The sequence below is a fragment of the Quercus robur genome, chromosome 4 (genome assembly GCF_932294415.1).
Source record: "Quercus robur chromosome 4, dhQueRobu3.1, whole genome shotgun sequence".
NCBI lineage: Eukaryota > Viridiplantae > Streptophyta > Magnoliopsida > Fagales > Fagaceae > Quercus > Quercus robur.
In genome coordinates, this window is record NC_065537.1 from 46,767,271 (window position 1) to 46,781,010 (window position 13,740).

Consider the following 13,740-nt stretch of genomic DNA (forward strand, 5'->3'; position numbering starts at 1 on the left):
GTGAAACGGCTACAATAAAGGCGCAAAAGAGCAGTTGGAGAAGACAGTATATGAAAAGACGCGCCAGTTGCAAAAAATTTAATTTTGAAGAAGGGATTAATCAGCGGTTATTAATGAAAAGTAACGGGAAACGAGAAAAGTGGGTAGAGGAATTTTACCTTAAATACTCAACTGCCACGTCCTGTGCAAAGAGGAAACTGCAAAATAAGGGAACGCAACACAAAAAAAAGAACTAAGGTGACCAAAAGCAGCAGAAAGAGGCTTCGGGATCCTAAGTAAGAAAGAAGGGAACCCAGGAGAAGTTAAGAAAAAAAAAAGGGGGGATCCTACGAAAATCCTAGAAAACCTGAATTACTCACGCGTGGGCTTCAGGCTACCCACGAGCTCGAGGGGCTAAATGTTGAGGTCTAAAAAGGATCATAGTAAGGGAAGCCCAAAAAGAGTGAGCCAGGCCCAAAAGGAAAAGAACAAGCTAAGTCCAAAGAAGCAGTTGCAAGCGGACCACAAAGGAATAAAGAGGCCCAGGAGGCTTGAAGCCCAGACGAAGAAGCATCGAAAAGAAAAAGAAACCCACGGCAAGAGGATAAGTAGTCAGGATCCTCAGCAACCATCAAGAGGCGCGGATCCTTCTAGGCACACAGTTAAAAGAAAGACTAGGACAGCTCGAAAGAAAAGGATAGAAAAAGAAAATAAGAAACAAAGCAAAAGAACACAAGCGCCAAAAACCCAACGACCTCTCATGGCACAAGCAGACAGAGTCTCGAGGAACCAGAACAGAGAAACACAAAAAACAGAATGGTAACAAGCGGCTTTCAAGTTGGCAGAACAGGATTCCACCCAGATGGGAAAAAAAAGGAGAAAAGTGGAATTGCCAAACGGTGATGCCGAGAAGGGCATACCTCAGCACATCCCAAAGAAGGTGGCCAACCAGGGACTTTCAAAAGAATCAAAGCTGAAAGAAGGAAAGAATGAGAAAAACGAGAAATGGGACTTACTGAGTGATAGGCACGGAACAGGCTCTATTCACAAGAAGGCAAAACAGGGGAACCAATGGTTCCCTGGGAAGACCAGAACTTCACTATAAAAGGGAGGGGTAGGTTGTGAAGAAAGGGGCAGCGAAAAAGAGAGAAAAGGAAGAGATTTTCTAGAGAAAAGAACTATCAGTAAAGTTGTGATGAAGAGAAAGAAAACACTAAGGGAAAAATGAATATTGCTTCCCGGTATCCTGTAAAAGCCACTATTGCACATACTCGGATTCAAAGAGAATCAAACTTTGCGAGTTTTGAAGGTTGAAATAGCCATTCAAGACTATAATTTTTGAGCTTGATTGAACCTTGTATCACGTCCTAGTGAGCTTTCTATAACTTAACAAAGAACATATTAATGAAATATGTCTCATTAATCCCAGGATCCCCTTAACATTATTTTGAACCTCTTTATTGATCCTGTTGAATTTATCTTGTTGTTTTGGCATGCCTTTCCATACGAATATCCTTACTTGTCATTTTATTTGTATTGTAGGAAGCATCCCCTGTGCATCACTTGATTCTTAAACAGCTTGTTAGCTGCGGTGAGTCAAGGCCCGGTTCACTAAACCTCTTATTTAGGCCCGGGATCCTTGGGCCTGAGTGTCACAAAAAAAGGCACTCTCACAACGGGCATATTTGCTTTCACAGAAAGCACACTATTGCGATTGTTACTTCGTTAGTTTCAAGAAGCCCTTATATATGGGCTGTGTTTTCATGCATTGCAGGTCATGGTGCACTTGTTTGTCACCATTTCAAAGAGGTTGATTGCGTTCTCGCTGATAGCGGCTTGAATAAAGCTTGTATTGTTGTCATTTTGTGAAGATATCACACTCTTGCCTATAGCAACTTATAGAATGACAAGTTTGCTATTTTCTTGAGGAGTTTTATCCTTGCGTATAGCGAATTACCATATGGCAATGAGGTAGTGATTTGTTGTGTTGACTTTCCCATATTCTTGAGGGATGGTTATGTCTTTGCATGTAGTGAATCATGATGCTTGAACTACATGAAAATTTTGGCTTTCCCTACCTTGTTGAGGGCGTTGCACCCTCTCAAGTTTGGGTCTTGCCATGTATGAATAATGACTTCTTGTTGGCTTCCTAATCATTCGGTAGGGCTTACCTTTGAGGATGTATTGGCTTTCCTACCTTGTTGAGGGCTAGTTGTGCCTTCGCAAGTAGGGGTATCACCATAATGAAACATCTTACTGGCTTCCTAACCATTTTGGAAGGGCTTACCATTGAGAAAGTATGTGATTGGCTTTCCTTACCTTATTGAGAGAATTTTCACCCTTGCATGTAAAGGCTTTGCCATAAGAGTAATTTGTTGGCTTTCTTGCCACTTCGCAAGGTTTTTTATTAGGAGAAAGCATTGGCTTTCCCTAACTTATTGAATGCATTGCACCTTTGCATGTAGGGGTCTTACTATGCTTAGATAATATGATAATTCGTCAGCTGCCTAATGTTTCATAGGGCTTGCCTCTAAAAATTGGTATAAATGAGATGTATTGTTGTCGTTTATGAACAAGATGTCAATGCAACAAATGATATGCTTCTTGATGAATTTGACCACAACCATTCCCATTGCTTTCTTAAGTGGAATTGCTTCCACCCACTTAGTGGTGGCAAAAACCTAAATGTACAAATTTAAGGGTGGATGGATAGGTCCAATGAGATCAAGCCCCCAAGTATTATAAAGGGCTATGGGGCCCTCACATCTTGAAGGCTTATAAGGTGTATGTGTACAAGGTTGGAGTGTGCTTGGAGGTGCAGCGACTTTTAGCGAATTTGGTTGTGTTAAACCAATGGTATCCCATCGCCAAGAGTTGTTAGTGGGATTTCTTCATTCCTTAGTATTCTCAATATTACTCAAAGATAATTCTTGAAAATGGGGGTTATCCCCTTTGCTATATAGAGGGTAGAACATGATTCCTCTTTGTCGAAGATATGTTATGCCACAAACAGCAACTCCATACTTTGCTAACTTGGCTTCTAATTTTGGTATGATGATAGGCTAAGCATCAGAGATGTCGATATAAGATTGTTTCATTCCCAGCACAACAGATTTTCTCCCACATTTCGATTAGCCTCTTTGTCAAAGATACATGTGACCGTAGACAGCGGCTTCATACTTTACTTGCTTGGCTTCTAACTTTGGGACAATGATAGGCTTAGCATTTGAGACATCTATGGTTGTTGCATCCCTAGCACAACAATTCCTATCTTTAGCCTCTATGACGCTTATTCCAAGATTCCACTCTAAAATATTTGGGATGGATTTTTAGCATCTAGCGTGTGATTTTTGGCTATTTGACATCAATGTTTAGAGCGAGCTCTAGCTAAGCATTCTTCAAAGGTGCGTGCTAAGAGAAATTTTCTTGAGGATGGCGACATTGACGCTTCCCTCTTTAAGCATAATCTTGAATTCAAGAATGATTAAGGCATTGGAATGGCTTGGAATGCATGCGCTTGTCATGTGCGAATTGACCATGCCATGGCTTGGCATGTGCGAATTGACCATGATTTGGGATGCGTGAGCTTGTCCTGGCTTAGAGTGCATGAGTGTGTCACGGCTTGGGTGAGGGGGAATTGAGTCTGACTTTCCTTCTTTGTCGGATGCACTGAGAAGGTTTCTGTTTTGTCCCCTAGTGTAATTATCATTTATATTAGTAAACGATAGTCATGTCTAAGCATTAGCACAAACGACTTATAGAAAATATTTTGATTAAAAATTTGAAGGATTGAAATGGTTTAAGCGATATATAAAAAAGATGAATTAGTAAAGAGAAAGCTTGAGAGTCTTAGCTTAAGCGTGCTTTGACAATAGTATATCGCTCCTATGACTTCAAGACTTGGTTTATGAAATGTCGCTACTTGAAGACTTGGTGTGTGGAATATCTAGTGACTTGCAGTGGGCTTAGCTATGGCCTTTAGAAATTTGGTCAAGACTTTATTTAGCGGTGATGCGAAAAATATTTAGCTGCAAAGGGTTACACATAGTGTCAACTATACTCATCCCAAAACGAGTCAATCACCTGCAATTGCCCCTATATGCTCAGTGCAAATCTTGACAACAATAAAGGAGACATATGCTGAGGAGATGTCGACAATGAGCTTTTAGCATAGTTGTTGGGGGTTCTTGGGTTGAAATTGATGTTTAGAGCTTTGCTTTGTTGATTATTGGCCGAAGCCGTCATTCCTTTCGCGGTTAGACTTACGACCCACCATTTTTGCATTTTCAAGCTATAACAAAAAATTTCACAAATATAATGTAAAGCAAGAGATATAGTATGATTCACCCATAAGTATAATAGCTAAAAGAGAATATAAGAAAATTTTTCCCTTAAATAAGAAAGTTGATTCTTTCTCAATCCTTAAAATCCTTCACTTCTTGGATGGCTTCTAGAGGTTGGAGTGATTTTGTCGCACATTTGGGAGCATCTCCAGCAGCTCTATGAGCTAAGGATAGACATTTTTTCAGCTTAACTTCACAATGCTCTTCTTATGCAGCAAAGTGTCATACTGTTTCTCTTGGGAACAACAAGTTGAGGTGAGAAACACCATCTCTTTGCTGGTTGCATCTTTGGAGGCACCATTTCTCTTCTTTCAGCTGCTTGACTCCCTAGCAGAGTCGCCAAAAATGTCGGGGACATTTTGCGACAAGGGCCAAAAATGCAAGATTAGCCCAAATCTCCCATTGGGTTCTTTAGAAGTGTTTATTTGTGGTGAATCAAGCCTAAACTTACAATATTGAGTAAATAAAGGATAATGGAGCCTTAACAAGAGAGAAATCAAAATGCCAATTACAAAAATGCTGAAAAATGTTTAGAAACACAACAAGTCTGAAACTTCGACCCACAGTTAGTGAGAAGAGAAAATTGAGAGAGGTTGTGAGGAAGAGAGGGGAGGTTTCTCTGTATCCATATTTCCACCCCCAAATTTTAGAATCGTGAGAATATTAGCCAGTTGAATGGGCTTTTACTCTGAAGTTTTAGCTCTAAGGGTAGAATGTAGTTCGTTGGTTTTTAAGCTAAAGGGAGAGTTTTTTTTTATTGAGTTTGGGGTGCTACTAATGACTGACTTTTGGTTAATAGAAAAGGCTACCCTAAGGTGTTAAGCAAGTAGTAATTTTCAGGTTTGCTTTTGTTTAGATAAAAAGAAGGCTTACTTTTATCATTATTAAAGGAAATTCTTGACTAAACCCTTATTGGCTCCCCCTTTTCAGTTGTTTCAGATCATTGGGAGGCTCATCTAAGTGAGAGCTAGCAGTTGGAGCTGGCCAATGGGAACCAACTATGTTTAAAGGCAAAAATGGGTTTGAGTAGAAATTTTAGGCCGCTGTCAGCTAGAGCATGAAAGCTCTTTTGAGGTGGAAATTTTAGATTGAAGACCTCTTTCATGAACCTGAGGTGTTACTAGTGTCCCTTGCCTACTTCGTAGCATGCATGGGTTGGCTCATGTAAAAGGTTCAAAAGAAACCAACCCATACCCTCCAAACCACACTTTCTCAATTTCCCCCATATGTCACATGGGCTTGGGTCATGCTTAAAAGAATAAAAATATAATATGATATAATACATTAATTGAACTCATAATAAGGTCGGGCTCGATTGAGTCGAGCTTGTAGAAAATGTGTCATGAAAATGGGTATTAATAAATTTTTTGGGTTTGTGTTCTTATGAGTTCTTGATAAAGAGTTTGTGTTCTTGTGTTCTCTTGATAAGGTGGAACTCAAGTCTGAATTAATGTGTTTTTAGTTTTGAATTTTGTGTTTTTTTTTGGTTGAATTGAGAAATTAAAAATTTAAATTATATGCCAACATGGATGTTTAAATAAAAATTTTAAAATATTTATTTTAATGGCCATGTTAGCATTTACTATGCCAATAGTGCACTCTATCTATCACTTAGACAATTTCCATTAGTGTGGTAATAGTAGGGATAAAAACGAGATCGTTTTTTGATTTTATAGACTAAATGTGGCAAAATTAAAAAGTAGGTATCAAAATGGGAATATGGTCAAAATGTAGGGACCAAAATGGTATTTCCGCCTTTATTTCTTTTTCCTCTTACTATTAATAGGAACCTCAAGTTTTCCTCTATGGGAGAACTAGATAATATAATTGAATGGCTAGCTTGAGATATCTTAGGGTAAAAGGCAATAATGATAGAGGAGCAAATTCTATTATTTAGATTTTTATTAAATATTATTAACTTTATATATATATATATATATGTGAGGGCTGGTCAGTCACTAAAGTTATTAAAGTCGAGTTAATTGGGCCTGTGGCCCATCTAAAGAGGCAAACCTGCCCGAGGAGGCCCATATCAGATTGGAGGGTTAACCAAATGAGGGGAAGAGTGAGTATCACGAAAGGAGAGTTCAGTATTCGTCCGAGGACAAAACCCTTCTCGGTAACGTGAGTCCGAGGACGATCAGGACGCCATCTGGCTACGAACATACCTTGGAGCTATGTCACCACTTAAGGTGGGATAAGGGACTAAAGGTGAGAGAGAGCGGAGGCAAACAAATATCTATGGTAACAGCTGCCTCCGCATTAATTGCTTCTCAACCAACTCTCTGGCCACATTAATGTGGAAGTGATGCCTAAACAGTGATGAAGCAGCCTTACAGCTGCTGGAAGGAGGTTCCAGAAGGTGTTAGATAGGATAGAAAGAGATCCCCTGAACCCAACCTACACGTGTGTGGTGAAGATGGAATACAGAGGGTGGTATATAATATGAAAGAAGAACATGCGCCCAAAGGGGGGGGGGATCGGAACATAGAAAATAACAAAGAGAAGACTCAGGAAGAAAACTTGAAAAAAACAAAAGAATTGTATCTATTTCAAAGAAAAACCGATTGTTATATCAGCTCTGATCCATCTATAAACGTGAGGTTGAATCTTTTTACTTCTAGAGAGGTTAATTTGGTTCTTGAACACCCACGCTCTACAAATTATATTGTTTGGGCCTTTTTGTGTGCGAACCCAATATCATTTTGTGGTCGTTACTAACTGAGTCCTTACAATATATATAAAATTTTTTAATCTATTTTTCTTGTTTTTGAGATGCAAAATTATTAATTAAGTTTTTATATTCAAATTCCTCTAACATCTCTTTTTCAATTAATAATTTAGGTAATCTGCTTTATCTTTCTTATAACATATCCATATAAGATTTTATGAATTTTAACTTTATAATTATTTCTGTTGTTATCTTCCAACTCATTTCTATTAATATTTTATTTTATTTATCATTATCAGATTTTCACCTAAATTTTCTGTTATATATTGGTTATTGCTAGTAACAAATTTATAAAGAGATCCTTTTTTTATTTTTTTTTTATTTTTTTTTATTTTCAACTAATTCTTCTAATCTTTTTTTCTTTTTAAGTTTTTCATATTCATATACATATTTTATAGCAAACATTTGTATGGCAAATAATAAAAGAAACACTATCTATAGTCTATACTATAAAATTATAATAATAATTAGAATGAAATAATATTTAAAGTGTAGAATAATAAAACTTGATTAATAAAAAGACACTATTGGAACTTTTTTTTTTGGTTAAACATAGTCATAATATTAATTAGAAACAACCAGTTTATTACCAAAAAAGAAAAAAAAAACTCGACTTTATCAAAAGCAAGCAAAATTTCCATCATAGGCATTGAGTCATTCAAAATAAGGAGGTTAGTTCATTGTACAACTCTTATTTCAGCCAGATCGTCAATACATCTAGTTTTCCTATAAGCATGTGACATCGTGCAATTAAAGAAGATCCTCGTCAGGTTTCTACAATCAAATAACCTCAGAGCACTAGTATTAGGGGTGTAAAAACCCACCAGTTGCTATTTTAGCCATCAAACCCATAAAAACATGCTCCAGCCGGGTTGTTATATCTAAAAAAATTTGCAACACAGCTACAGTAAGTTGGTACATTTGCAACCTCACTGTAGTTGGTTGCAAACTTTATTTAAATTATTTTATTACTCTCCGGAACCACTTCTCTTTCCCCTGACTCTCTTCTCTCATATCTCAGCCTCCCTCTCTCTCTCTCTCTCTCTCTTCTTTGTTCTCCCTCTTTTCTCTGTCTCGGTCCATCTCTCTCAAATCAGCATGGAGGGCGTGGAGCAGTGGGGATCAGCGTGGAGAGTGTGGGTTTGTGGAGATCGGTGTGGAGAGTGTGGTGGTACCAATGGTGGGTGGGTTTAATGGGTCATGGTGGTGGTGGTGGAGGTGCCGATTGTGGTGGTTTCTATGATGGGTGGGTTTGTTGTGAAGGAGAGTTTTGGTGATGGTGGGTGGGTTTAATGGGTTGATGGGCGTGGGTTTGATTGGCCTTGGGTGGGCATGGGTTTGATGGGTTTTGCTTTGCAGGTTCATGGTGGTGGGGGTGGGTTCGGCTTCTCCTCCGCTTCTGATCTCTCTTGGATTTGGATTGACGTTTGGTGGGTGGGTTTAATGGATTTACATCAAGATTGATTTCTGAAGCTATGATGGCGGTGCCGGTGGCGGGTTTTGGTTGATTTTGTTGGTTGATTTTCTGTGTGTGGTGGTTTCTTGTGATACACAGCGGTGGTTGATCATGGTTTGGATTGGCAAGTTTTGGTTGGTTTTGTGGGTTTGGTGGTTTGTTGTGATGTTTGGCGATGCTGTGGTGGTGGTTCGCTGGTTCTGGTATAGGCTTTTTGGCTGGTTCTTAGTGGTTTGCTGTGTGATTTGTGAATGGTGGTGGGTCTTGGTGTTTTGTTGGGTTTGTAGTGATGGTTCATTTTTATTTATTTTTATGGGTTGTGGGTGATGTTGGTGGGTAGCAGTGGGAAAGAGTTATGGGGTAGAATAGAGGGATGGGAGAGGAGAGAAAAATAGATTTTTTTTTATTATATAATATTATTTAATTGTGTAATTTATATTTTTTTATTGGAATATATGTAAAAATAGAAATTAAAATACAAGGTAAGTTGTAAAATAGATAAAATAGTGTTTGAGAAGGTAAAATATGTTTTTTGACATCCCAATTGTCGGTGCTTTTATAAATCACCTAACAGTCTCAACTAAACAAAACTCATTATACAACGTGATAATTTGTACTAGCCAAACAAATAAAATGAGCTCCCTTTAGAAAAGCCAAAAACAATTAACAATTAATTTTTTCTTCTTTTTTGTGAATAACAAGGCGCAATGATATGTCAACAAAATAATGGTGAAATAGTTGCTACGTTTCATCAAGTATTGTGTGTAATAAGTAAATGCCAGATTTTTTCATGGTTGGAGAATTAAGGAGGGTAAGTTGGCAAAACTTTTGTATTCTACATACTAAAAACCCATAGATAGACAATCTTAGACTCTTTTTTTTTTTTTTTTTTTTTGAGAAAAGACAATCTTAGAGCCTGTTTGGCCAACAAAATTTGATCACTCAATTTCCGTCACTCAATTTCCATCACTCATCACTCATAACTCATCACTCATCACTTATCACTCAATTTTTCACATCCGTTTGCCTTTATCACTCAGTTTCCATCACTCACTATTTTTCACACTATTTGGGGGGCCTACGCCTGTCACGGTGCAGCTTTTTTTTTTATTTTTTATTTTTTTTTCAGTACCCAGAAACCTGAACTCAATGAGAAAAAAAAAAAAAAAACCCAGTGAAGAAGAAAGGGAAAAAAAAAAAAAAAAGAAACCCAGTGAAGAAGACCGAACCCAGAGAAGAAGAAAGGAAAAAAAAAAAAAACCCAGTGAAGAAGACCGAACCCAGTGAAAAGAAAGGAAAAAAGAAAAAGAAAAAAAGAAACCCAGTGAAGACCGAACCAGTGAAAGAAGAAGAAGAAGAAGAAAAAAAAAACCCAGTGAAGACCGAACCAGTGAGAAAGAAGAAGAAGAAAAAAAAAAGTCAGTTGGTCAAAAGGTGCGGCTGAGTGGGTCCCTCATATGTGTTTAATTACAAAAATGCCATTGAGTTATGAGTTATGGAAACTGAAAACAGCCAAAAGGTGTTTTCAGTTTCCATTACTCATAACTCAAAAATCAGAGAATTAAGTGATGGAAACAAAAAATTGGAAACTGAGTTATGGCTTGCCAAACAAACTTTTTTTTGAGAATTGAGATGGGTCCCACCATTTTTGAGAATTGAGTTATGGAAACTGAGAATTGAGTGATGAGAATTGCCAATCCAAACAACCCATTAGTCTCTTAGTCTCTACTTTAAGAACCAAAAAAAGGTTTCCAATTTCAAACTTCTAAATTCTAAGAAAGACCATTGAAAGTATCTGTTGATTTCTTTTGTTTATAATTCGATAGTTGCAATAGAGAAGAGAGAATTTAAACCCTAAATATTTTTTAAAAAATACTCAAAAGGTGACAAAACTACAATATTCTTGGCATTACGATTATAATAAATATTTGTTTGGTTATCATAATTATCAAATTTCTTATTTAGACAAAAAAGATTATGTTTAACTTTTTGTGCATTGCATAGGTTACCAGCTAGTATATAATAATTGACAAAGATCTGTAAACTAATTATAGTAATAATGATAAATATAATAATTGAAAAGGTGAGCTCAGCATCTCCTATATAGTATTTTCTTTATTTCCTATTTTACAGTGTAAATGGGCATGCTGCCTATACTAAATTTGGATAGTTTTCAGAGGTGGTTATTTTTCTAGACTCCACCCCCCCCCCCCCCCCACTTTAACGACAAGTATTCAATTTGCATCAAGGGGAAAATGAACAAATTTCAGGTAGCTAAGAGCTTGCCATTTAAGGCTAAGAAGTTAGGGTGATATATAGTAGTAATAATCTTATCTTATAGAATAATGGACCAAAAAAAAAGACATGTTATAATCCTTTAGAGTTATTAGCATAATTTTTGTTAAAAATTTATACTTCCATGGTCAATGAAATTGATTAAATCTTAACTGGTCATCAACGGTTTGATTATAACGATAAAATATTAATTAATTAGTGAAGGAGGAAGCACGAAAGCTAATAATAGTATAGAAGTTGAAGTGTAAATAGGAGAGTTCTTTGCAACCATGCATAAAATTAGTTAATATCAGCTAGATGGCTTTAATGGTGATTAGCTCAGGTACTACAGTATAAATAACTTTAAACCAAATATGGAAACCATCATACCATACAACAAATTGTTAATAGCAAAGAAATAGAGAACAATAAAACGGGAGATAATTTGAGCATTGTAACAATTTGCTTGCTATTTTTGTTGGCATCCACCAATGCCATGCAAGTCTTTGACGTTAAATCATATGGAGGACAACCTAATGCCAATATCACCTAGGTATAAATATGTGTAGCACAATTAACTATACCTAATTAACATGAAAAGTGGGTTCTAGTTAACTTAACTAGTAAAGTCTTTTAATGTCAAAAAGAAGAACTTGGGCTCAATATCTGCTTACACTAAAAACTATTTAGTGTCTTGACCAGATGATAAAACATTAACATGAAAAATGATTGTAATATACTGATTTTGATTTTTCATAATGTGTTTATTAGGCTTTGACAAAAGCTTGGACAGCTGCGTGCGCAGTAGCAGGAAGTAAAGTTGTGATTTCAGTAGGGACATACAAACTAGGTTTAGTGACTTTGTTAGGTCCATGCAAAGGTGCTATTGAGTTTAACCTTCATGGCACCCTAGAGGCCCCATCAGACGTTGCCTCCTTCAAGGGTAAAGACTTTTGGGTTTCTTTTCAACATATCAATAGTCTCACCGTGTCAGGTGGTGGAGTTTTTGATGGCAAAGGACAAATGGCGTGGCAAAAAAATAATTGTAACCAAGAGTACAATTGCAAAATACTTCCTGCAGTAAGATTTCAATCTTAATAATTAGCATTTAAATTTCCATTATTTTTATGTAGATATATATAGACACTACAACTTTAAGAACTTTATCCATCACGAAATACTAATTCAACCACTTATTCGTTTAATGATGTTAAGGATATTATCATATTATTAACAATTTGATGTAAGCTTTATATAATGAGGTGTCATAACTCACCAAAAAAGAAAATTCAAAATTTATATATAAGAAAGTCCTTATACGGAATATGGACACAACTTTTGTGCCATGACCCTAACTTGTGCAACTGTGTGTAATGGAGAAAAAGTGGTGGTTAAAGGTGAAAGTGATGGTCCACCAATCATACTCACATATAACATTAAATTGTGACAAATTGTTTGGTCTAGAAAGAATATTTTATATAATATTGTTGATGAAGTACCAACAACATTCATTGATATATATATATATATATACATATATGTATATTTGTAATTTTTTTTAAATAGTAATTTAAAGAAGCGTTAGCATTTTGCTGTAATATATTTAAATGAAATTATGGCCCTCATATTTGTTGTTTTGATTTATCTAACTTGTAAACATGAACAGAATATAAGGTTCGATTTTGTCACAAATTCAATAGTCCAAGACATTCAATCAAAGGACAGGAAATTTTTCCACATAAGCGTTTTCGGATGCAAGAGCTTGCAAATCCAACATGTTACCATAACTGCACCCAGAAATAGCCCTAACACCGATGGAATCCACATCGGACGTTCATCTAGCATCACCATCACCAATGCCAATATTGGAACAGGTGATGATTGCATCTCCATTGGTGATGGAACCCAAGATGTTACTGTTAACCAAGTAACTTGTGGACCTGGCCATGGTATCAGCTTTGGAAGTCTTGGAAGGTACCAAAATGAACAACCAGTTTCAGGAATTAGAGTAATTGGTGGCACCTTAGCAGTACAATGAATGGTGTTAGAATCAAAACATGGCCTGCTTCCCCTCCTGGAATTGCTTCTGATATACATTTCCAAAATATTACCATGAACAATGTTGTCAATCCTATCCTCATTGATCAAGGCTACTGCCCAAATAGTCAATGCTCAAACAAGGTTATTAAAAACATCACAATTATATACACTCATTTTGATGTTAAAAGTTAAAAAAAGAAAAACAAGTTATAGATACTAATATCAAATTCTTGGGTGGGTTTTTGTTTGTTTGTTTCGCTTTTAGTCTCCCTCGAAAGTTAAGATCAGCAATGTTAGCTTCAAGAACATTAGAGGTACTTCTTCAACAAAGGAAGCTGTGAAACTTATTTGCAGTAACGGTGTACCATGCCAACAAGTGGTGGTTGCTAACATTGATCTCGTATACAAAGGTGCTAGAGGATTTGCTACTTCCACTTGTGTTAATGTCAAGCCCGCTGTTTCAGGCAAGTAGAATCCTCCTGCTTGTACCACCAAACAATAATAAAATGTCTCCCAAGCTATTGTAACTAATGCGGAATAAGGAAATACTATTTGTAAATAGGTTATAGGAGATCTATATTAAGTAGAATTTTATTTACTTCAGTCTATCATATTCCCTTTTTCTTTATTTAAATGAAATTGTGGAATGTTGGATAGTTATTTTTAGAGTTGTTTGAGTTCAGGCTTTTACTAAAAGCTACTATGATCTGGAGTGCTATTGTAGATAGTATTTGTTTTGTTTTTTGTAGCTGGGATATTTCGGAATAAAACAAAAATTGTTATTAAACTCTTTGTAATTTTTTCTATTCTTCACCAAATAAATGCTTGTGTTCATGATATGGTAACATTCAATTCATTTGCATGCATGTTTTTAATGCCAAATTAACTTACTCTCATACTCTTCAACGTTGGTAAGA

At 36.4% G+C, this 13,740-nt stretch overlaps 1 pseudogene; it reads left to right on the plus strand.

The window, feature by feature from the left end:
• The first annotated feature begins 841 nt into the window (after positions 1 to 841).
• Positions 842 to 13,295, plus strand: LOC126721995 (exopolygalacturonase-like; annotated as a pseudogene).
• The last annotated feature ends 445 nt before the right edge of the window (positions 13,296 to 13,740 follow it).